Below are 23,353 nucleotides of genomic sequence, written 5' to 3' on the forward strand. Positions count from 1 at the left end.
TTCCAGTGAGAAACTAATTTAATGAGTATTCATGAGATGGTAATGAATGCAAATTGCATTCATGTCACGGTTCAGCAGGAGAATCGCAAACCATTTACACCGGCGGGTTTCCGACTTTTTGCCTGCCACTGGATTCTCCACTCCTGCCCGCCACAAAACCCAACGCGGACGGGAGGGGAAAATTTGCCCAGGGTGAATGGACTGAATAACCCGTTTCTGACCTGGAACTTTTAGGTGCACAAAAATTTTTAAAAAAGGTATAAAAGTATTGATAAAACCTGTGATTATTGGAACTCTGTAAAGACATTCTGAATGGTTTAACTTGGGGATGTCACCATATGTGTTTGTCAATCAGTTCTCATTCTGATCAATAAGTGTGACATGTTATCTAGTGGATAGATAGATAGCAGCCGGATTTAATATCACTGGATGAATTTTCATCTTTCACATTGCAGGCATACAACTATGCAGACTGGAAATATGAAGCAAGAACTTGGGCCTATACTTCTGCCTCGATCAATCTTAATGAGCTACATATAATGACCAAAATATATTCTCTGTACAGAAGAGCCATTAATATTGCCAACTTGGAGTTCTCTCTGCATCTAAAAAGATAATTAATAGAAGTAAATTACATCTTCTTTGACATCAAAATGCGTGATTTACTTGAACAAAAAGATGAGAAAATATTTCATCTCAATTCTCCTGTTCAGTTCACCATATAAACTAACTCATTGTTTGACATCCCCAATGCCCCTCTCCACCACACACCCCTGCCCTCCCTGCCCTCCTCCAGCAATGCTATATACTGGAATGAGCTTAAAAAAAATCTATAGCCAAAACCAAGGAAAGTTCTGGAAAGTTCTTTTCTGCCTCACTAAGGCAGTGAAGCAAACTTGGAACTCAATAGAAACCCAGGAACTACTCCTACTCCTAAGTCCATTCCTATGTTCCAACTAACTAACAACCTATCCCATTTACTCAGCAGGTTAACCTTAGCTAGCTATGTGATATCACATACAAAATGTTTTCCCTCATTCCTCAAATCGTCATGATAAATATTCCCAGAGGAATCTGACAGAAATTGAATTTATGGTTTGTGCTCCTCATAAAATCAAAGGGTGGAAAATTGTCCATCAAATGCTACCTTGAGGTCAAGGGAGTCACTCTCACATCACCTCTGTTCTGGAATTCAGTTCTTTTGTCCAAGGACCAAGGCTGTAATGAGGTCTGGAGCTGAGTGGTCCTGGAAGTACCCAAATTGAGCGTCAGAAGTCATGAGGACTCGAAACGTCAACTCTTTTCTTCTCCGCCGATGCTGCAGACCTGCTGAGTTTTTCCAGGTAATTCTGTTTTTGTGTCAGAAAGCAGGATATTGGTGAGCAAGTACCACTTGATAGCACTCTTGACAATACCTTCCGTCACTTTGCTGATGATTGAGAATAGACCAGTTGGCCAGTTGGGATTTTGTCCCTTTTTTTGTGGACAAGGCCATTTTTCACATTGTCAGGTAAATGCCAGTGTTGTAGCTGTATTGGAACAGCTTGGCTAGGAGACTACTACTTCTGCAACTACACAAGTCTTCGGCATTACAGCTGGGATGTTGTCAGAACCCATAGTCTTTGTTGTATCCAGTCCATTCAGCTATTTCTTGTTCTGTAAGAACACAAGAAATAGGAGCAGGAGTAGACCATAGGGCTTGTCAAGCCTGCTCCATCATTCAGTATAATCATGGCTGATCTTAGATTTCAACTCCACTTTCCCGTCTGCTCCCCATATGCCTTGATTCCCTGGGAGACCAAAAATCTGTCTCCCCCAGCCTTAAATATATTCAACCGATGAAGCATCCACAACCCTCTGGGATAGAGAATTCCAAAGATTCACAATGCTTCGAGTCAAGTCATTTCTCCTCATCTCAGTCCCAAATATTCAGCCCCATATCCTGAGACTTTGCCCCGTGTTTTAGATTCTCCGACCAGCAAAAATAATCTTTGAGTGTATATTCTATCAAACCCCTTCAGAATCTTGTATGTTTCAATGAGATCTTCTCTCATTCTTCCAAAATCCAGAGAATATGGACCCAATTATTCAGCCGCTCATCATAAGACAAGCCCCCACCCACACCCCCCCTCCACCCTCACAGCCATCCCAGGACCATTCTAGTGAACCTGGACTGTACCAGATCCAACACAAGTATAAAGGCAAAATACTGCGGATGCTAGAAATCTGAAATAAAAACAAAAAATGCAGGAAAAACTCAGCAGGTTTAACAGCATCTGTGGAGAGAAAGACAGAGTTAACATTTCGGGTCGGTATGACTCTTCTTCAGAGCTCCAATGCAAATATATCCTTCTTTGAATCTGGAGACCAAAACTGCACACACTTCTCCAGGTGTGGTCTCACCAAAACCCTGTACAATTGCAGCACAACTTCTTCATTCCTGGGGGGAGTAGTGGTATTGCCGCTGGACTAGTAATCCAGAGACCCAGGGTAATGCTCTGGGGACCAGTGTTTGAATCCACCATGGCAGTTGGTGGAGTTTGAATTCAATTTAAAAAAAATCTGGAATTAAAAGTCTAATATATTGCCAATTGTCATTAAAAACCCATCTGGTTCACTAATGTCCTTTAGGGAAGGAAATCGCCAACCTTACCTGGTCTAGCCTACATGTGACTCCAGACCTACAGCAATGTGGTTGACTCTTAAATGCACTCTGAACAAGGGCAGTTAGGGATGATCAATAAATGCTGGCCTGGCCAGCAACACCCACATCCCATGAATGAATAAAAAAACTCCTGTACTCCAAGCCCTTTGCAATAAAGGCCAAGATGCCATTTGTCTTCCTAATTGTTTGTTGCACCTGCATACTAACTTTCTGTGTTCCTTATACAAGCACCGCCAAGTCTCTTTGAACATCAACACTTGAAAGTTTCACACCTTTTATAAAATATTCTGCTTTTCTATTCTTGCAACCAAAGTGAATAAGTGATATCACATGAAATGACTCGAATTGGCTCAAGATTGGTATCTATGAAGGTGGGGATGTGTTATTAAATATTTCTGGCATGGAATAGCCTCCTTCTGTGATGTTCTATGTTAATACAGTGATGTGATATTAAGGAGTGCTGACTCCTGTATTCTAGTCAGAAAGATTTCAATCTAAAATATGTCAGAAAGTATCAGTAATTTACTGGAATGGCTGGAGGGAGGTGTGTAGATAAATAACTATAAAGCAGAACAGAAAACAAGACATTGGAAATACATAGCAGAATAGCCCAGTTTGAAGCAGTAAACACAATTCTTTTATAACCTGCCCAGATTTTTGATCAATAAATGACTGATTCATAACAAAAGGTTAATGCTGCAGGAGACAATTGTTAGGAGGCAGTAGTGGAAACACTCCCTATTGAAAAAGTTGAAAGATAAATATGTCTTTGTACATTTTAGAAACTTGCAATACCTGAAGGAGCTGAATATTTAACTATTCACAAGTCGTGTGATGAGTACGAAGTGGAAAATGATGGAACCACAGAGTAGGTTAGTCAGGGCCTATGAAGGAAAAGGACAGTTTATAATCTGTATTTGTTTGCTTCATTCTGACTGAAGGCTAATAGATAAACTGGTTGCTTAATAAGGTTAGGAAAAGTGGCAGAAGGAGAACAGGGAGGAGAGAGATTGAACAGATACACCAATAGGCAGAGAGCAAAGTACTGCAGATACTAGAAATCTGAAACAAAAACAGAAAATGCCGAATGTACTCAGGAAGTCTGGCAGCATCGTTGGAGAGAGAAATAGAATAAACATTTCATGTCGGTGACACTTTGTCAGAACTGAGGGCATGTTTATGTTATATTACCTGAAAATGTGTCACCTGGAGATCTGGTGAGGGATGCACACCTGATACATTAGCAACAGATAACTTGTTGCCAGCTCCCCAGGCCTTTCTTATGTCTTTCCTGTTGGAGTGACTGGGAGAACATCTGACATCTACCAGACAGTTGGGGGCACAGCTGCTAGAGTGATCTATCAGCCACAATTTGCCTACTGCCCCATGTAAATCAGCCCATCCATGAACATGGGATGGAACCTCCTGCCTCACCTGCTTCCACTACATGTATACTGGTGAGCAAAACCACAGTCCTATTTTGAGGCTGTTACCCACATGCTGACCAAAGCCACATATACCAGGAAGGTTCCAAGTTCCTCACAAGACCCATACTGATTTAGTTTGAGGTTCTGATCACCATTCAATGTCTCCTGCTGGAAAGCCTTCAGAAGAGGAAGGGGAAGAAATTGAGTGCAAACAAAATGGAAGTAGGTGTGGAAATATACCTTTAAGGATGTGAGCATGTCTCTGTATACATCACCAGAAGGGAAATGATGTATGCAGTGTGTGTTCCATTTTTAGCGATTCATTATCATGTTACTGTTTGTGCAAGTTTGCTGTTTGCAAATTTGCTGCCTCATTTCCAACATTACAACAGTGAGTTCAAAAATATATATCCGGTGGTCATGAAAAGCATTATAAGATCTTGGTGCTCCAAGCTTTACAACTATGTAAGACTGTTCTCGTATACCCAGTCTTCTGCTGTTTAAAGCAAAAGTGAAACTAAAACTGAAACACACACACTGCATACTTCATTTTCCTCTGGTGATATATACGGAGACATGCCCACATCCTTAAAGGCATACTACAACTGAAGGTGGAGTATGGAAGAGGAATAGATCCTGGAGCTAGTCTGTATTTTCAGCTCAGTTACACTCCTAGTCTCTTCCCTTTCATAATTTCTTATCTTGCTTCTAGAGGGTTATCCTATAAGTCTCGTTCTGCGGAATCATTGGATACGCTGAGAAACAAAGGGTGGGGAGCAAAGGTCAACACAGCACAGAGTAAGATTGGGTAGTAGCAGATGTGTGACACCATTATGCAGCACTAGAGTCACCATGATGCCTGCAGACATTGTCACCATTCGCGAAACCCCCATTTTGCTTCCAAAATGAATGCTTAAATTAATAACTTTTCGACTATGGCTCAGTGTAGCACTCTTGACTCTGAGCCAGAAAGTTCACGTCCCACCCCAAAGATGCAAGCACATAATCCAGGGTCTATTCCAATCTAGGACTGAGGGAGTGTTGTACTCCCTCCCTAACAGTACTGTGGGTGCACCTACACCACATCGACTGCAGCAGTTAAAGAGGACAGCTCACCACTACCTTCTCAAGGGCAGTTAGGGTTGGGCAACAAATGCTGGCCCACATTCCATGAATGAATTTTAAAAAAAACTTTCAGGGAGCGGTAATGAGGGATTGTCACACTGCCAGAGGGGAACTAGTGAGGGAGTGCCACACTGCCAGAAGGGCACTAGTGAGGGAGTGCCGCATTGCCAGAGGGGCACTAGTGAGGAAGTGTCACACTGCCAGAGGGGCACCAGTGAGGGGGTGCCACATTCCCAGGGGGGCTGTACTGAGGGAGTGCCGCACTGCCAGAGGGGCTGTACTGAGGGAGTGCCACACTGACAGGGCAGCTGTAGTGAGGGAGTACTGCGTTGCCAGGGTGGGGTGTACTGAGAGAGTGCCGCACTGCCAGGCGGGGCGGTACTGAGGGAGTGCCACGCTGCCAGAGGGGCTGTACTGAGGGAGTGCTGCACTGTCAGAGGTGCCATCACTTGGATGAGAAATTTTCATATCGACTCTGCAGATAGTGAAATTTCCAGGTTGGGTGAATCACCTCAAGGCCTCCGCTGTTTTGACCCCCTGAATTTGGCAGGGGTTTGGCAGAAACCCTGTTCATGCTTCCAAATGGGTCTGCATTTGGTGTTACAAAGGATAAGCTCTGAGCAATGTCACCCTTTCTTGCCCTCTGTCCAACTGCCTTGGAACCTACAGTGGGTGGTGAGAACTGGGCAACTATAGGATACTTGCACGGAAGGTATTCAAATGGCTCAGATGAAATTCATTTGCTGCACTTTACAAACCACATCATTGTTTATAGGTTCAATTGTTAATTAAATGTCAGATTCCGCTTTCTGAACAAATTTAGTTCAAAGGAACATTAGTTTCATTCACGACAGGGCACCTTGCTATTTATTACATGAAGCTTTTCTTACTGATGACATAGCCTGTCATTATTTCTAGAATGGTGTCTCTTATGGTTGCTTTCTAATTGGTAATTAAACTAAAGGTTATGTTTCAGCTCTTCATACACATACTCATTGAAGGATTCCAGTTTGTGACAATGTGCTCCCACTTTGAACTGTTAGGGAACCATAATAACTAACTAAATTCAAGATTCACTATCCAATTTACAGTGGTGCTTTCCATAGCGAGGGAAGAGAATTAAAAGTAGCTCTTGATCAAACTTTCCTCTGCAGCATTCTGAATTGCAACCAGCTATCCATTTTGAAGTTTTACAGCTGTGACTCTCTTATCTCCAAATCGCAAGGTTCCGGATTCAAGTCCTCCTCCAGAGCTTGAGTACAAAAGCCAAGGCTGGCATTCCACTGAGGGAATGCTGCACAGTTAGAGGTGTCGTCTTTTGGGATGAGACATTCAACTGAGACCCCCACCCTCGTACTCAGGTGGGTGTAAATAGGTCCTATGTCACTACATTGAAGAAGAGCAGGGGAGTTATCTCTGGTGTCCTGTCAAATATTTATCCTAGAATCAACATCATAAAAACATTACCATATTGCTGTTTGTGCAAGTTTGCTGTTTGCAAATTTGCTGCCTCACTTCCGACATTACAACAGTGAGTTCAAAAAGTATATATCCTGTGGTCACGAAAAGCGTTATATAAATGCAAGTCTTTCTTTTCATTTTTACTCTATGGTGAGAGATAGAAGAATAATTTGTATTTACATAATGTCTTTCTTTTCCTTAAGATACACAGACAATGAATGAACTAGAGGAGTAGAATTGATACCAGATGCCCACAGAGCATCTCTCTTCATTCGCTTCAGCATCAGACAGAGAAAGAACCTCAGACTTCTATCTTCCCCAGTGTACTAGTCCTCAGACTTTGTTTACTGAGAGCTTAGCTTTAGCCCATTTGTTTTCTCTCTCCTTTGCTTTGTATTTACTGAGACCTATACTTCATCTTGACTGAATGCTACTGTTTCGCCCCCACCTCTGTACCCATTGCGCCGCAGGTAAATCAACTTTGCAGCAGGTATGACCTGCCCCATGGGAATACCTCCATATTTCTATGAAGGAGGAGGGGTGACAATTGGAGAGGAGGAGAATCCGGCAGCAGCCGGCAGATGACCAGCTATTAATGACCTACCCCTCCTCAAAGAATCAAAGGAGGGCCTTTCTGAGGTGCTCTGCATCAGAAAGATACACTCTTCCAAAGCTACCAAAGACCAGCTGTGTAGTTAACTGATAGCGTTCTTGCTCGAGTCAGAGAAAACATGGGTTCAAGTCTCATTCTAGAACCTGAGAACAAAAGCCTGGGTTGACACTCGGGGAGCACTGTACTGTGGAAGGTGCCGCCTTTGAACAAGGTGTTAAACGGAGGTTCTGTCGGCCTTCTTGTGTAGGTTTAAAAGATCCTTGAAGAACAGCATGGGAGCTCTCACCCAACGTCACCCAACATCACAGGCTATGTGGTCATCACCACATTGCTATTTGTGGGAGCTTGCTGTGTGCAAATTGGCTGTTACACTTTCTATGTTACTACACTTTCAGAGTATCTGATTGGCTCTAAAGTGTTTTGTTGCATCCTGTTACTCTATAAATGCATGCAAGATTTCTTTCTTTTTAACCAGGACCTAAAGCTATGTTCATCAGTTCTCTCTGCTCTCTTTGGGGGTTTCAAAGGTCTCTCCCACCCTCAAGATCAAGGAGTCAAAATCCTTTCAAGCAGCCACGGGGGAATCTCTACAGCAGGAAATTCACTGACACCTGCACACTGATGCTGTATACGGCGGTGTATCCCATGTCATTAGCTCTGACATTGCAGCCATGCAGCACAGCGAGAGAGAGAAAGAGAGAGTGAGCCATTCAGTTCTATGAGAATCCTGGCTTTGCCCAGGTAGAGGCAGCCATCGATGGCAAATTGAAGGTGTCCACAGAGCCTCCTCTCAACCACATAAACAAGAAGAAAACCAACTCCATGAATGAGCTTGTGACACAGAATCTATAGGGAAAATTTTCCCAGTCCCGTGGCAGCGGGCTTGGGCGGGGGGGGGGCGGCGGGGAGGTTTCCGGGGGTTGTTTTTGGGACAATTGCAAGAAGCCATGTCAGGATGCCTCCAACATATTTCCGCCACTAGGGAGGTTTCCCCGAAAGCCTTCTCACAGGTGGGCAGCCAATTACGATGCGTAAGGCCCCAAACAGGGGTGATTTTGCAACCCCCATACCACTTGCAAAAGTCACCAACTCAATGGAGGTGGCCTCCTGGTGGCTAGCTGGTTGGGGAGGGGTGAAGGGGGGTAGTGGGGGTAATTATTGGAACTGGAGGCTCCGTACTTCAGTGATCGGGCTATGAGCAGGAAAGGCTGCCTTCACAGCCCAATCAATTACGGAAGTGTTTCCCCTCCACTCCAAAGGGCCTAATGGCTTCAGCCCTCACTACTTGTGAATTTTATTAACAGCTCCAAAGGCACTCTCCTATTAAGACACCCTCACAGTCCCTGGCCATCCTCATCAGTGACCGCCTCTCCTGATGGCATTGCTGAGGATCCATAGATACCAGCACTCTGATTGGCCCAGCAGCATTGACAGCCCATCCACCATCCTTAATAGGACACTGAAAACAGAGAGAACCATTAGGAAGCCGCTCCTGGGAAGATTATTGAGCCAGTATTGCTGCCAGCAAGCGAGAGCTCAGTTTCCCCATTTGGTCCTGATGTCGGGGTCCTTAGGCCAGAGGTAAAATCCAGCACAGTACATAGTGAGCTGCCTTCGTCCTCTGAAATTTGGCACTCACTTATCATGGATGAAAACCCTTTAAATGAATGGCTTCTTTGCAGCAAGGCACGGTGTGATATTTCTGAAACAGCATTCTGTCCAGGTGGGTGCCTGGAGTAACTCCAGAGGTAGCTGCACTCTTAGCCAAGCTATTCCAGTACAGCTACAACACTGGCATCTACCAGACAATGTAGAAAATTGCCCTGTATGTGCTGTCCACAAAAAACAGGCCAAATCCAACCTGGCCAATTAGTGCTTCATTAGTCACTGTTCACTGACGCTCAGTTTGGGTTCCGCTAGGGCCACTCAGCTCCTGCCCTCATTACAACCTTCATCCAAACATGGATAAAAGAGCTGGACTCCAGAGGTGAAGTGAGAGTGACTGCGCTTGATATCTAGGCAACATTTGACTGAATGTGGCATCAAGGAACTCTAGCAAAACTGGAGTCAATGGGAATCAGGGAGAAAAATCTCCATTGGTTGGAGTCATACCTAGCACAAATGAAAATGGTTGTGGTTGTTGTAGGTCAACCTTTTCAGTCCCAGGACATCTCTGCAGGAGTTCCTCAGGGTAGTATCCCAGGTCAAACCATCTTCAGCTGCTTCATCGATGACCTTCCTTCCATCATAAGGTCAGAAGTGGGGATATGTTCACTGATGATTACACAATGTTCAGCACCATTTTCAACTCCTCAGGTACTGAAACAGTCAGTGTCTATGTGTAGCTAGACCTGGACAATATTCAGGCTTGAACTGTGTTGTGACCACAGCCAGTGTTAATTGTTGCACAAACCAAGTGACCACAGCCTTTTTTTTTGTATTCTGAAAACGAGAAGAGAATGTACCAAACTCAGCAATAAGAGGTCCAGTAACGCTTTTGGGGTTTTAAAACTTAAAAGTAAAATTTTATTAACAAAAATAAAAGAAAACTTAAGCACACAAGATTACAGTTACACAATTAAGGTTAGTCTTACAAAACATTCTGTCAAAAACTCTCTACTTGGTCAAACCTCAAATAAACACCTTCCAGGTACAATCCCTTATAGATGTCTACAATGAAATTCAGTAATATTACACAAGGCAACCTGCTGTAGCTTCAATAAAGGCATACCACATGACCTCTGTCCTCTTTCACTCTGTAATGGAGTCCACTTCAGAATAAAACTGTTTGCTGCAGCCCAAGACTTTTCTGGCTTGTCTGGATGATTGATTCAAACTGCATCATCTCCCAGCCCAGATCTTTAGTTATAGCTCAACAACTCAAACAGCTCAAGCTATCTCCACCCATCTCTATAGCTCCAGCTCAACAGCAACTCTAAAATACCTTTTTTCCCATTTCATCTCAATTCTATTGTTCCCACATCTCTTTGAAACTCAATCTCCTCCGAATATAAGATCTTTCATGTTTCCATGTTGTCTTTGCTTTCGGGTCAACACAATATAATATTCCCACTACTATTTACCTATGGAACTCCCGCAATGTGCAAACATGTTTCTTGATACCTCTGACTCCCTTTGATATTCAAACAAACCCTCAACTTATCTAAAAATGCAAATGTTAGATCAAACCTATTTACTTGAACCTCAAACTTAACACCTCTGTCCTTTTCATGTTTCCAACCTCCCAGACAACCTGCTTCCTATCAATTTCTTGTCCAGCTTAATTAAAATCTCACACACACCACCCAAAATATTTTTAAAAATGCATTCTCACATTTCCCTCCTTAATAAAAAATGAACAATCATAAATTCCAAAAATATGGTTTCACTTTTCAACCTACTTTGTATTCTTTACTACAGTTAACTATACAAACAGAACTATTACAACATAATGTACATGCATTAACCATGAAAATATATGCACAAGTCTTCTGTAAAAATAGAGTTCATTCCATTCCATTCTCCATTTACCAATATCCAAGTTCTGTTGAATTTTAAACTCTTGACAATGCATCTCCAATCAAATTTTCTCGTCCAGCCACATGTAATTTGTAAATTGAACAGTTGCAATAATAAACTCCACCGAAACAGTCTTGCGTTTCTGTTTCAAAACTTTTCCAGAAACTTCAAAGGATTGTGGTCAGTATATATAACTGTCTCTGGAGAATAGTTTGCAACATAGGGCAGAAATTTTCACCTCGCAGGCAGGCGCGTGCCCGACCCACTCAAACAGGAAATGACACACGTTGACATTGGCTGACCGTGCCGATGTCAATGTGCAGTCGTGTGATAGTTAGGTAGACCAGCACGCCCGAGTCGGCAGCGCACCCGCCAACAATTAAAAGGCCTTTTAAGGCCATTAACTAATCAATTAACGTAAGCTTTTCACTGCCCATCCAATCTAACGTTTGTTAGGCAGGTGAAGAGTCCAAGCAGCCTTTTGCACGGGTGGAATGAGGTTTCCAAAAACAAATAAAAATAAAATAAAAGCTTTAGTTTTTCATTCATGACATGTCCCTACTCATGTGACAGAGTCACATGTTTCATTACATTTTAATTTTTTTTAGTGTTTTTTATATCTCTTCATCTTCCTGAGGCAACTGTGTGTGTCAAGGAGATTATGAAGAACTCACTCGCATGTGCAAAGTTTGCATTCAGCCCGCTCACACTCCTTCCTCCACAGCACAGGCAGCGCTCAGCGCTGCTGCTTGCGTTTCACACTGGGCAGGCCTTAACTGGCCTGCCAGTGTGAAATCACGGTCCGGTGCTGATCGCAGACAGTGGTCAGCTTCCCAACTACCCCCACCCACCCAAGCCGAGCCCACCCGCCAAGTTCAAAATTCTGCCCACCCACTTCAAAACACTACAAAACTAACACAAAACTGAAAGTCTCTCTCTCTATAGTTGAATATTTCCTCTGGTGTACATTCAACTTCTATGAGAAATATAGCAGCTTCTCAATTCCCAGTTCATCTTCAACACAGCACCAACACCCATATCACTAGTGTTAATAGGCACCTTAAACTCCTTTGTATAATCAGGTGCTCTTAGAACAGGTGCAGTTGTTAGTCCAGTTTTCAAGCTGTCAAATGCATTCTGACACTCCTATGTCCATTGGAATTTTCTGTTTTTTAACAATTCAGTTAGCAGAGAACTAAACTGCTGAAATTTGGCACAAATTTCCAATAAAATCCACTCACGCCTAGAAATCTCAAAACTTCCCATTTTGTTGTAGGCACTTGGAATTGCACAATAGCTTTAACTTTTGCATCTCATGGGTCTACTTGATCATGTCCAACAGTGTGGCCCAAATATAACTTATGCTTTTGCAGATTCGCTTTTAGCCAAATTTACAACCAAATTGACTTCCTGCAGTCAAACAATTCCTTTAAATGTTGTAAATGTTCCTCCCACTTTTGACTGAATATTATTAAGTAATCAATTTAAACAGCATAATTGCTCAGTCCCTCAATTACTTTGTTAATCTTGGAAATGTTGCTCATGCAGTTTTCATACACAGAAGTATTACTTTGCATTGATATAGACCTTCTGGCATCACAAAAGCCGATATCTGTTTTGCCCTTTCGGATACTTGCCAATATCCTCGCAGCAAGTCAATTTTGTGATAAATGGTGACTGTCCCACTTTCTCGATACAATCCTCCAATCATTGAATAGGATATGAATCTGCTTTTGTTACTGCATTCACTTTTTGGTAATCAAAATGTAGGGTGGAATTTTCCAAGCCCGTTGGCGGTGGGTGTGATGGGTGGCGTGTGGGGAAAATATGGCGTGACCTGCTTCACGATAGCGTGAAGGCAGGTCGCAATCATCCACTCAGCCTGTCGACAGTTTCCGCATTTCCCACCATCGGTCGGCAGAGAGCTAATTATAATACATTAGCATATAATTAAAAGGCCATCCCGCCAGGCACTTGGAACCCGTATCATCTGTCCAAGTCAGCGGGAAACACATCAAGGTGTTTCACAACAACACACAGGCGACGTGCCCTTGGCGACCTTCACTTTGGGGGAACTGAGGTGAGTGAGCAGCAGCATTCTCCACAGCTCGCCCATTGTTTACAGGCCTCAGGGGCGCCGGGGAGGGGGGGGGAGGCGGTGCAGTGGGGTGTGGGGAGGGAGGCTGGCCTCGGAAGCGACTGCTGAGGCGGGAGGGTGGGGGTGTCTGGGGGCAAGTGCTGGCCAGCCTCGGAAGCGACTGCTGGGGGGTTGGGGCGAGGGGGGGAGGGTTGGTGTGTGGTGGGGAGGGGCGTCAAGTGCTGCCTTGGTGCTACATCCCACATACTGGCAATCGAGGTGGGGGCAGGGTAAGCGAGGGGAGTGCCCTCACATTAGGGGCACCTGTATAAACTGACCATGCCTCTGCGACTAAGACAGATCAGGCACAGCCAGTGATATGATAGAGTCAGGCTCCTAGCCTGCCCGCCCATGCAAGCAACGTGAAGGCATCAAAGGGCCACCAAGCGCTCCATACTTACCCCCGCTCCACGGCCCCCACCCCGCAGGCACAGACTTCGAGTCCACCACCACTTTATTGGAGCAGTTGGACTGCACACGTTGTACAATCTCCTCGCCAACATTGGCCATGTAGCAGTCACTGATGGAGGTGCTCACAGCCCCTTGCAATCTCAGCATCCTGGTTTGGACCAGTCTCCCCCATGTTGCAGGTTGACAGGGCAGCCATGCAGCTCACTCATCTCTGGCCATCCGAGGGGTGACCAGCACTCTCCGGGAAGCATTAAGGGGGAGGGGGGGGGGGTTCACACAGGGTCAGAGAAGGTGATAAGTACCAATGATAACCACGTTTCTCTCTCTCTTTCATGCACCGTCAGCACAGGACTGGTCCCAGTCATCTCCAGCCTTCTGGATGGCTCTGTTTTCGAATTCTGTCAGAACTTTGATCACTGGCATCCCTCCACCTGTCTGTGACCTTTCCCTCCTGTTGTGAGCCAGTTTGTCCTGCATGGATAGAGATGGGGAGAGTGTATCAGGATTCCTGCCAGGCCAGATGATAAGTATGCCTGGCCTGTGTAGGTGGTGACTGGTCCCATGGATGGGCTGAGGACAATGACTGTGTGTGAAAGAGTGAACGGTGATGTCCCTTGAACTGGCAGTGAGCGAGGGCTCTGAGGATCTTTGATGGGTTTGTGAGTGCGAGAGTTGGGAGTGATGAGAAGAGTGACTTACCCTGGCAGAATGGAGGAGATCACTAATTCTTTTGCATCACTGGGTGGCTGTCCTCCTCTGCAGGGCGTTGGCGCTGACCACCACTGTCACCTCCTCCCAAGCCGGGTTGGTGACATCGCTACCCATCCTGCGGCCAGAGCAGAGGTAGATCAAATCCCATCGGGCCACCACGGCAACCATCACTGAAGCGGGGGGGCTGCAGTCTTTTTGCCTTTGCTGGCCATGTCTCCTGGGTAGCATTAGTGAGTTGGTGGCGATGAGCGCTTTGCTGGCGACAGCACTTTAAAGATGGTGGCCAGCGAGATGCAACAGCAGGGTGATGGCGAGTGGGTAAATGAGAGCTCGCCCGCCATAGAAACGGCATGTTTCCTGGGAATGCATGAGTAATGAGGCGGGCTCAGGATGATACAGCGTGAAAACCTGCCATTTTTGGCAACAGGTAGGACTTCAGTTCACCCAACCGCTACCGCACTTAGTGCAACTCTGGGAAAATTCCACCCATAGTCTTTGTGATCTATCCAGTTTCAGGGCCATTACAAAGGCTGATCTCCAATTAGTGTGAATGGGCTCTATGATGTCATTTTGAAACATAAATTCAATTTCTTTCCACACTTGAGCTAATTTTACTGGATTTAATCTGTATGGGTGTTGCCTTCTGAATTCCTCATATCAACATCATGTATAGCTAAATCTGTTTTCCCCAGTTTATTTCCACAAATTGCTTTGGGTAACTACAACAGCTCTTTTAAATCACTCCGACACTTTTCTGCAAGGTAATCCAATATTACATCAAGATTATTAAGCATTTCTTCATTATCCAGAGGAATGTCTATTTCAGAATTCTTAATTCCTACCTCTGTTTCCTTATTTACAACTACCAGTAGCTCCTGTTTATTCTCTCTGTTAAAGTATTTTTTGAGTATATTTACATGGCACACTCGCTGCCTCTTCCTTCTATCTGGGGTATTTAGAAAAAACAAAGAACAAAGAAAAGTACAGCACAGGAACAGGCCCTTCGGCCCTCCAAGCCTGTGCCGATCATATTGCCCGTCAACTAAAACAATTTGCACTTCCGGGGTCTGTATCCCTCTATTCCCATCCTATTCATGTATTTGATGAGCTGCCTGTCAAACACCACTATCGTACCTGCTTCCACCATCTCCTCTGGCAGCGAATTCCAGACACTCACTACCCTCTGCGTAAAAAACTTGCCCCGCACATCTCCTCTATAGTTTTCTCCTCTCACCTTAAATCTATGTCCCCTAGTAATTGACTCTTCCACCCTGGGAAAAAGCTTCTGACTATCTACTCTGTCCACGCCACTCATAATTTTGGAAACTTCCATCAAGTCGCCCCTCAATCTCCCTCGCTCTAGTGAGAACAATCCGAGTTTCTCCAACCTCTCCTTATAGCTAATAACCTCCAGACCAGGCAGCATCCCGGTAAACATCCTCTGCTCCCTCTCCAATGCCTGCATATCCTTCTGGTAATGTGGCAACCAGAATTGCACGCAATATTCCAAGTGTGGCCTAACCAAGGTTCTATACAGCTGCAGCATGACTTCCCAGCTTTTATACTCAATAGCCCTGCCAATGAAGGCAAGCATGCCATATGCCTTCCTGACAACCTTATCCACCTGCGTTGCCACTTTCAGTGACCTGCGAACCAGTACACCCAGATCCCTCTGCCCATCAATGCACTTAAGGGCTCTGCCATTTATTGTATAATTCCTTCCTGTATTAGACCTTCCAAAATGCATTACCTCGCATTTGTCTGGATTAAACTCTGTCTGCCATTTCTCTGCCCAAGTCTCCAACGGATCTATATCGCGTTGTATCCTTTGACAATCCTCTTCATTATCTGCAACTCCTCCAACCTTAGTGTAATCTGCAAACTTACTAATTAGCTCAGTTACATTTTCCTCCAAATCATTTATGTATACTACTAACAGCAAAGGTCCCAGCACTAATCCCTGCAGAACTCCACTAGTCACAGCTTTCCATTCAGAAAAGCACACTTCCACTGCTACCCTCTGTCTTCTATGACCAAGCCAATTCTGTATCCATCTTGCCAGCTCACCTCTGATCCCATGCGAATTTACCTTCTGTACCAGTCTGCCATGAGGGACCTTGTCAAAGGCCTTACTGAAATCCATATATATAACATCCACTGCCCTTCCATCATTGATCATCTTTGTCACTTCCTCGAAAAACTTGATCAAGTTAGTGAGACACGACCTCCCCTTCACAAAACCATGCTGCCTCTCACTAATATGCCCATTTGCTTCCAAATGGTAGTAAATCCTGTCACAAAGAATCTTCTCCAATAATTTCCCTACCACTGACATAAGACTCACCAGCCTGTAATTTCCTGGATTATCCCTGCTACCCTTCTTAAACAATGGAACAACATTGGCCATTCTACAGTCCTCTGGGACCTCACCCGTAGCCAGTGAGTATACAAAGATTTCTGTCAAAGCCCCAGCAATCTCCTCCCTTGCCTCCCTCAGTACTCTGGGGTAGATCCCATCTGGCCCTGGGGACTTATCCACCTTAATATTCTTCAAGACGCCAAACACCTCCTCCTTTTTGATCTCATGATCTCATGATCCAGGCTATCTACACACTCTTCCCTAGAAAAATCAACCACTAAGTCCTTCTCTTTGGTGAATACTGATGAGAAGTATTCATTTAGTATCTCTCCCATTTCTTCTGGCTCCACACATAGATTCCCACCTCTGTCCCTGAGTGGACCTATCCTATACCTGGCTACCCTCTTACTTTTTACATTTGTATAAAAGGCCTTGGGATTTTCCTTAATCCTGGTTGCCAATGACTTTTCATGACCCCTTTTAGTCCTCCTGACTTCTTGCTTAAGTTTCTTCCGACTTTCTTTATATTCTCCATGGGCTTCATCTGTTCCCAGCCTTCTAGCCCTTATGAATGCTTCCCTTTTCTTTTGACTAATCTCACAATATCCTTCATTATCCAAGGTTCCTGAAACTTGCCATACTTGTCCTTCATCCTAGCAGGAACATATTTATCAACTGACGTTTGAAAGCCCCCCCATGTGTCAGTTGTTGATTTCTCTCAAACATCCGCCTCCAGTCTAGATTCCTCAGTTCCTGCCTAATATTGTTATAATTAGCCTTCCCCCAATTAAGCACCTTAACCCGAGGACTCCTGTTATCTTTATCCACCAGTACCTTGAAACTTACTGAATTATGGTCACTTTTCCCGAAATTCTCCCCTACTGAAACTTCGACCACTTGGCTGGGTTCATTCCCTAATACCAGGTCCAGTATTGCCCCTTCCCTGGAAAAACTCAGCAGGTCTGGCAGCATCGACGGAGAAGAAAAGAGTTGACATTTCGAGTCCTCATGACCCTTGAAGGTTCCTCAATCTCCCACCGGCAATTGGGAGGCCTATAGTAAACATTGTGACTGCACCCTTCCTTTTCCAGAGTTCTACTCATCTTGCCTCACTGCATGAGCCCTCCGAGGTGTCCGCCTGTCATACAGCTGTGATATTTCCCTTAACCAGCATTGCAATTCCCCCACCTCTTCTACATCCCTCTCTATCCTGCCTGAAACATCTAAATCCTGGAACATTTATTTGCCAATCCCGTCCATCCTTCAACCAAGTCTCTGTAATAGCAGTAACATCATAGTCCCAAGTACTAATCCAAGCTCTAAGCTCATCTACCTTGCCTGTTATACTTCTTGCATGAAACAAATGCATTTTAGATCCCCAGTCCCACTGTGTTCAGTAATTTCTCCCTGCCTGCTCTTCCTCTTAGTCCTACTGGCCGTATTCACTGGTTCCCAGGCATTTATTTCACCTGCTGACCTATTGCTCTGGTTCCCATCCCCCTGCCATACTAGTTTAAACCCTCCCGAGTGACACTAGCAAACCTCACAGCCAGGATATTGGTGCCCCTCCAGTTTAGATGCAACCAGTCCTTCTTGTACAGGTCCCACTTGCCCCGGAAGAGATCCCAATGATCCAGATATCGGAAACCCTCCCTCCTAAATCATCTGTTCAGCCACGTGTTCCGCTGCACTATCTTCCTATTTCTAGCCTCACTGGCACGTGGCACAGGGAGTAATCCTGAGATTACAACCCTAGAGGGTTTTTTAACTTTCTGCCTAACTCCCTGAACTCCCGCTGCAGGACCTCGTCATTCTTCCTGCCTGTATCATTAGTACCAATGTGTGCCATGACCTCTAGCTGTTCTCCCTCCCCCTTCAGAAAGTCCCGTACCCAATCAGAGACATCCCGGACCCTGGCACCAGGGAGGCAACAAACCATCCTGGTGTCTCTTTCACGACCACAGAACCACCTATCTGAGCCCCTGCCTATAGAGCCCCCTGTGACAATTGCTCTTCTGTGCTTTAACCTCCCCTGCTGATCAACAGATATAGCCATGGTGCCACTGCTCTGGCTACTGCTGTTGTTTTCCCCTGATAGGCTATCCCCCCAGGGCTGGATTTCTACTATAAATGCTAAATTCGAAGAACAGTAATCCCCTGATTCTGGTCTAGATACCCTCTACTTATTAATTAAGTGATTCATTTATTTGGTTTAATTAGTTTAACAATGTTTTAGTTTCAAATTCAGTGTAGATTCTCTACCAGCCAATCAGGTCACAGATTTACCGTGACACCGCTTTTAATTTTTTTTAAGACCAAGGTCCGCGAATCCCCGAGGTAAGGTTTTTATACTCACCTCTCTGGAACTCAGCCCTCCGACTCTGCTCCCTGGAATTAGGCCGCTAATTCCCGAGGTAAGGTTTTTATACTCACCTCTCTGGAACTCCGCCCTCGAGTCTGCTCCCTAGTTTATCTCACTCAGTCTCTTTTCAATCTGTCACTAAACCTTGCCTTCAATGGTTCGCCTGACACTGGCAACAATACTAACACCTTTATCCCCAGCTACAAAACTACAAGCCTTCACCCTCTTATCTGCCTTTGCTTTCATCACTTTTTGAGATATCTTTAAATGTTTCCTAGCTAGTTCACATGTCTTACTTAATCTCTCTCTGAATTTCAGCACATGATCCAGGAGATTTGTTTCGGAGCCTTGGCTCACTAAAGTCTCCTGAATAAGTTTAAGTGGTCCCCTTACTTCATGACCATAAGTTAACTCAAAAGGACTGAACCCTGCTGATTCATTAGGGGCGTCCCTAATAGCAAACAACAAGAATGGAATCCCTCGATCCCAGTCATGTTGAGAGTTTTGACTACATGCTCTAATCATAGGCTTTAAAGTCTGATGCCACCTTTCTAAGGCACCTTGTGATTCGGGGTGATAGGCTGATGACCTAAATTGCTTTATTCCTAGGCTGTTCATTACTTCCTTAAACAGCTGTGACATGAAATTCCAATCCTGATCCGACTGTCGTTATTTAGGTAACCCATACCTTGTAAAGAACTTGTTAACTCCTCTACAATCACCTTTGCTGTAATTTTCCTGAAAGGTATTGCTGCTGGAAATCTAGTGGGCACATCCAAGATTGTCAGCAAATACTGATTCCCACTTTTAGTCTTTGGTGGTGGTGGTGGGGGATGTTGGGGGGTCCTACACAATCAATCAGGATCCTGTTAAAAAGTTCCTCAAATGCTGGAATTGGAATTAAAGGTGAAGGCTTAATCATTGCCTGAGGCTTTCCTAACACTTAACATGTGCAACATGTTTGACAGAATTTGACTACATCTTTATGTAGCCCAGACCAATAGAAATGTTTTTATATCTTAGTTTGAGCCCAGCCATTGTAATTTCATGAGCCACTCCGGTACCCAGATGGTATCACTACTTTGTACACTACCGCCCACTTTTCATCTGCCGGAACAAGAAGCGGTCTCCATTTCTTTACTAACACATTGTTCTTAATGTAATAACACTCTGAAATACATTCTGCTTCTGTTTCAGAAGAAGCTGCCTGATATAATTTCTTCATATCTGAATTCTTTTGCTGTAATTCCAGTAACTGTGTGGAACTAAACACCTCAACCTCATCCTCTTTAATCTTCTCCTTTTGACTAATTGTTTCAAAGATTGATCCAGCCAACTGAATTTCAGTAACCTCCTCCTGTCTTTTAGATTCCTCCTCTTCCTGCTTAACTTGTGCACTTGTGATCTTGTTACCACACAATCTGGAAGCAATCCAGGATGTTCTTTCTGTAAAACCTCTGTTGGTTGTGTCTCAACAGGCTGATCTACTACAGTGGGAATGGTCAATATCTGTGATCCAGCTATATCATTCACTAGAATAAATTGAACCCCTGCAATGGCAATTTCTTTACTATCCCAACAATCATCTCTCCTGTTTTCAAATCACTTTTTCAATTTACCTTACACAATGAAATAGGTTTGACTTTGCTATAGATTCATTTAATTAATGTTCTCTCCTGCAATAACACTTCTGGACAACAGATAACACCATCCCATAATATTAAGGACTGGCTAGACCCTATGTCCCTTAAGATTTTGACATCCTTTCCTGCTCTTCCCTATACACATGGATATACACTCCCTTCACATATAAAATCTTTAAACATCTCTGTACTTGCCGTTCAGAACTCCCCTGGGTAGGTTGTGAACACATTCCCACTTCTCTAGCTACCACTGACTCTTCCTGTTCCGCCTGTAGAAAACCCATTGGGTTTTCTTGCCTCTGGATCTGAGAGCCCACAGTCCTCTTATCTCCCAAACTCTTCTGAGTTCCAATTAGTGCAATTAGTTTCCTTTTTAACCTCCAACAATTTGATCTTGTATGTCCAGCCTTATTATAATGGTAACTTATCAGTTTCTTTCCTTCAACTCTACTTTCCACTTTTCCATCTTTAATAGACTGGCATCCTTCAGCTTGACCCTTATTACTAACATTTTTATCATCACTAGTTTTTCTAAATCTCCAGTTTCCTTGCTAATTTCCATATGACCCTTTTCCTGCACTTAACTGTTTGTGTGAAATATCATACGTATCAGCTAAGACAGCAGCTTCCCAAATCTTTTTGCTTTGTCTTTCATCTAAATATGTCTTGATGTTTATTGGAATGCTATTTCTTAATTCTTCCATAATCATAACCTCTCCTACATTTTTAAAAGTGTTGTCTTAATTTTAATGCCCTGAACCATTGATCGCAGATAATTTATTTTTCTCTTGTAAACTCTACAAAAGTCTGATGAGGTCCCTTCCTTAGAGTCCTAAACTTCAACTGATAAGCTTCAGGGACAAACTCATAAGCATTTAATTTTGTCTTCTTTACTGTTTCGTAATCTGCAGACTGCTCCTCTGATAAGTTTGCATACATATTCATTGCTGTCCCTGAAAAAACACGCTGTAACATGATACCCCAAGCATGTATTGGCCAATTCAATTTCATAGCCATCTTTTCAAATGAGGTGAAATATCTCTCCACTCTATCCTCTGTAAATTTGGGCACTAACCACAGATTTTTAGATAAATCAAATTCCTCAAAGGGATCAAAGTCACCATTGGAATCACTATCTTTCTTCCTTTATTCTAAGTTTCACTTTTGACAATTCATGCTGTCTGGCTCCTTTCTCTCTCTGAAGCTCCCTATCTCTTTCCCTCTCTCTTTCCTCAATTGCTAACTTCTCTCTCTGGAGTTCAAATTCAAGCCTTCACATTTCTATCTCTTGTAATCTTTTCTTTTCCTGCTCATCTCTTTCCCATTGAAGCTTTTTTATTGCTATTTCTTTTAATCTATCATTTTCTTTTCCCTTCTGTTTTCTTTCTAACTCAATTTATTCATTTCTCTTTCTTCCAATTCAAGCTTTTGTCTTTTTCTATCTCCTTCTAGATCATGCTGCTTCATTTGCAATTGAAGTCTCACTACCTCCAGCTGTGACACATTAGTTCCAGGTGTCCCTTCCTCCAAGTTTAAATGCTGGGTAAGTACTTTAACCATATCAGCCTTATGAAATTCTGTTTTTATTGCCACCTGCATTTTCTCTGCTAATTCTTTCAACTGAGTTTTAGTCACAGATTTCAAATACTCCACAGATACATTTTCCACTCCCAGAAAAGTCTTCGCAATTGCCAAAGCCATTTTGCAGTCCAACCACATTAAAACCTCTCAACACAAAACTCTTAAGTTCAGCTTTCTTCTTGTACTCGTCTCCCTTGGATTCACAAACTCCAACCCAATCTAGGAATCTTAAGAACCCCCAAATTTGTTATGACCACAGCTGATGTTACTTGCTGCACAAACCAAACCCCAGAGGGAAACATGGCTTACGGGCCATAACCTTTTTTGTATTCTGAAACTAAGAAGACAACGCACTGATCTCAGCAGTAATTTAAAAATTAAAAGAAAAAGTTTTAAAAACAAAAAAAGGAAAACTTAAGCACACAAGATTACAGTTACACAATTAAGATTAGCCTCACAAAACTTTCCCCCAAAAACTCTCTACTTGGTCAAACGGGTTGGAGGCGGGTTGCCTCACATCCTTTAAAAAGTACCTGGATAAGCACTTGGTGCATTATAACATTCAAGGCTATGGGCCAAATGCTGGTAAATGGTAGGTGGGTCAGGTGTTTCTCATGTGTCGGTGCAGACTCGATGGGCTGAAGGGCCTCTCCTGCACTATGTGATTCTGTGAAACCCACAAATAAGCACCTTCCAGGCAACACTCCCTTATTGATGTCTACTAAGTAAGTTATGAAGAGGACATCAGGAGGCTATGAAGTGACATAGATAGGTGAAGGGAGTGGGCAAAGATTTGACAAATGGAGTATCATGTGGGCAAATGTGAAATTGTCCTTTTTGGCAGGAAGAATAAAAAAGAAGCATATTATCTAAATCGTGTGAAGTTCAGAGGGATTTGGGTGTCCTAGTGCATGAATTGCAAAAGGCTAAATGTAGGCACAGCAAGCAATTAGGAAAGTTAATAGAATGTTACCATTTATTGTGAGGAAAATTGAATACAAACATAGGTAGGTTATGCTTCAGTTGTACAGGGCAATGGTGAGACCACATCTGGAGTACTGTGTACAGTCTTGGTCTCCTTATTTAAGAAAGGATATAAATGCATTAGAAGCAGTTCAGAGAAGGTTTACTGGACTAATATCTGGAATGGGCAGGTCGCCTTATAAGGAAAGGTTGAACAGGTTAGGCTTGTATCCACTGGAGCTTAAAAGAATAAGAAGCGGCTTGATTGAAACCTTTAAGATACGGGATCTTGACAGGGTGGATGTGGAGAAGATGTTTCCTCTTATGGGATAATCTAGAAGTAGGGGGTCACTTATTTAGGGCAGGGATTAGGAAA

The sequence above is a fragment of the Carcharodon carcharias genome, chromosome 17 (genome assembly GCF_017639515.1).
Source record: "Carcharodon carcharias isolate sCarCar2 chromosome 17, sCarCar2.pri, whole genome shotgun sequence".
Classification (NCBI taxonomy): Eukaryota; Metazoa; Chordata; class Chondrichthyes; order Lamniformes; family Lamnidae; genus Carcharodon; species Carcharodon carcharias.